This window comes from Myotis davidii, unplaced genomic scaffold (assembly GCF_000327345.1).
Source record: "Myotis davidii unplaced genomic scaffold, ASM32734v1 scaffold68, whole genome shotgun sequence".
In the NCBI taxonomy this organism is placed as follows: Eukaryota; Metazoa; Chordata; class Mammalia; order Chiroptera; family Vespertilionidae; genus Myotis; species Myotis davidii.
Genome location: NW_006300376.1, coordinates 3,838,700 through 3,841,962, shown reverse-complemented (window position 1 = coordinate 3,841,962; position 3,263 = coordinate 3,838,700). Strand labels below are relative to the sequence as shown.

The 3,263-nt window shown below is 40.8% G+C and overlaps 1 long non-coding RNA gene across 1 annotated transcript in view; it reads left to right on the top strand.

The window, feature by feature from the left end:
- The first annotated feature begins 151 nt into the window (after positions 1-151).
- The window catches only part of LOC107185207, a 7,421-nt gene continuing 4,309 nt past the window's right edge, over positions 152-3,263 (top strand). The window contains exon 1 of the long non-coding RNA XR_001516126.1: positions 152-266. This is a non-coding gene — a long non-coding RNA (uncharacterized LOC107185207). The remainder of the gene's footprint in view (positions 267-3,263) is intronic.

Genomic DNA, 3,263 nt, shown 5'->3' with positions numbered 1-3,263 from the left:
CAGGGGCCGGACCCAGCCAGCCCTGCTGCTGCGGGTGCCACGAGGGAGAGACTTTTGACGAGACCCACCCAGTGTTTTGTTTTCAAAGGAGAGCATTTACCCGAAATTTGCATTCCCTTGGCGGGGCAGGGCCCTCTCTTGTTAGCGAAGCTCCACCGAATAGGCCACGTAAATTTGGTCGAGTTGGGACCTTAAATTGGAAAACAAGATGTGAAAGTACGCTCCAATCAACCTTTACTCACTGTTTGTAGAGGACAGCTATGTGGGTAAGAAATGCAGGGCAAATGAATGAAAAGTTGGCATGAGGGGGAGGGCTGGACGACTAAAGAGGAAGGTTAGATGGGCATTCACAGTTTCCACCCAAGTGTCCCATTATGGGATAGAATTTGTGCCTATTATTAGCGTCTGGGGTCCCTCGTGGGTGCCAAACATGATCTAAATGTACAAAGCACTACAGTTACATTATGAAGTGAGTACCTCGGAGTGCCATGCCTCATTAGTGAAGGGGCAGTTCAGCATTCTAATCTAGATCATAGGGGGTAGTGCTGGACAGACCAGGTGTGAATCCTGCCTCTGCTACAGCCAACTGTGACCTTGGGGGAGTTACTTGGCTTTTCTGTGCCTCAGTTTCTTCTTCTGTACTATGGGGCTGGTAATGATGGTGATGATGATGATGATGATTGCACTTGTACCTCCTAGGATTGAGGACTAAATGATTATATATGTATATACACATATGGCTTAGAGTGGTATGTGGTACATAGTTCAATGTACGTGAATATATCTTATACTTATAAAATTCCTTCTCTAACATGTTTGAAATTTGCTATAACTATATAGGATTAATTTTCAAGGCTATTTCTTCAGTCTGTTTCTTTCTAGATGCTCTGCCAGCCATTATAGTTGCTACCAATAGACACACTGTAGGATGTGGATGTAATAACAAATGTGCCCAAAGGTTTTGCAGGGATATTCATTGGAGGGTGACATACAATGAGTACTGGAAACAACCTAAATTCTAACCGTAGGGGACGGAGTAAATTATAGGACATCCAAGCAATCTTGTTATAAGCAGCCATTTAAAATAATTTATAGTAAGATAATAAAGGCATAATAATGTCTATTAATTAGATAGGAGATGGGTCAGCAAACTATGGCCCTAGAACCCAGCCTACTGCCCATATTTGTACAAACTCTGAGCTAAAAGTGTTTACATTTTTTAATGGTTGAAAAAATCAGAAGACGAATAATATTTCATGACAAGTGAAAATTATATGAAATTCAAATTCAGTGACCATAAAGTTTAATTGGAACCAGCCACCTCATTCATTTACAGCTGCTTTTGTCCTACAAAGGCATCATCGAGGGGTTGCAACAGAAACCATATGACCCTGCAAAGCCTTAAATATTTATTTGACCCTTCACTGAACAATTTTACTGACCCTGATATAGAGTGCCAGGCACTGTTATAAGTGATTAAGGTCTATTAAGCCATTGAATCTTCACAATGGGCCCTATGAAGAAGCAGTTACTGTTTTGATCTCCATTTTATAGATGGGAAACTGAAATAACAGAGAGGTTGAGTAGCCTGCTCAGGATTACACAGCTGAGCCAGGATGTGAACCAGACAGCCTAGTTTCAAAGCTGGGACTCTCCTTCACTACACAGTTTCTGCCACCTTCTAACTCTAGGTATATACTGTCTCCCATGGAAAGATGTTAAACAGAAAAAGTAAGTGACAAGGGTGTGTAGAATATTACAAACCACCCAGGATGGAAAGATTCTCAGCACTATTTGAAAACGAATATGACGCAAGGAGATAACTTGCACAGAAGGATACAATGAAAAGGAGAAAATATAGGCAGCCTGTCTTCTCTGCATAACTCTGGCTAGCACATATTAGATTGACATAAAGTTACTTCTGCCTTTATTTCTTGATGGGGCATCCTAGTGTGCTTTTACAATTTGGGCAAAAAAAAAAAAAGATGAGATTTCAGAATTCAGATAGAATAAATTTTGTGAGAATAAAACAAGACTGGAGACCCAGTGCGGTCATTGCCTTTAAAAGTATGTAGCATTATCTTTCTTATCTGTATCTGCCCCTGGTTTATGTCAGTGTAGACTTTCTTTCAACTGTTACTCCTAATTGCATGGAGACCATAGCTTCTTCTGATAGGATCTCATGGCAGACAGTTCTGATAAAACATGGCTTATTAACCAATGATTTAACTAGATTATTTCTGTACTAAATTCCTCTCAGTAAATGTTATATTAATTACTGTTTTCACTGACCAGTTTAACAGCTAACCTCATTGACTATTCAAATTTTTTTCTTTTAAGAAATAATTAATATATTTTGTTTTGTTAGAGCAGTTTCAGGTTTGCAGATTATTAAGCAGTTAGTGTAGAACATTCCCTCTCTCCCCTGCTTACAGTTTCCCTTCGCATTAGTATAATGCATTTGTCACATTGTTGAACAAATATTTAATGGATTATTATGAACAAGAGTTTACATTAGGGTTTACCTTTGTGTTGTACAGTCCTATGGGTTTTGCCAAATATATAATGTCATATACCCACCTATGACATAATAAGAAATAGGTATTTGGTCTCTTTTCTCAGTTCCTGACACAGAGCTCCTAAAACCCTTGAAATTTCCTGAGAGATAGGGTTGATAAGAACATCTTTTATTCTAATATTTAGTCATTGACCTCCCAGTTCCTGACACAGCCTCCTAAATCTTCATAACTGTCTGAGTGATAGGGGTGAGAAGAGCATTTGCATAGAGCTCCTAAATCCCTTGGAATTGCTGTGTGATGGGAGTGCCTTTTGTTCTAATGGCAGGATTCTAGGCGGGCTCCAGGATAGCTTCAGGATGGGTCCTGGCCACCAGAAAGACCAAGCTGTGACTACAAGGTTGGAACTCTCAGCCCCATGCTCTGTCCTCTGGAGAGGGGGGAGGGGCTGGACACTGAGTTAATAATTGATCATAAGTCTGTGAAAAAGCTTCCACAAAATCCCTAAACTAAGGGGTTCAGAGAGTTTCCGAGTTGGTTAACACAAATAAGTGCTGGGAGGGTGGTGCACCCCAACTCCACAGGGACAAAGCTCCTGCACTCAGGAACCTCTGGACCTCTCCCTATGTACCTCTTCATCGGGCTGTTCATTTGTATCCTTTATTATATCCTTTACTAGAGGCCCAATGCATGAAAATTCGTGCAAGAGTAGGCCTTCCTTCCCCCGGCTACCGGCACTGGCTTCCC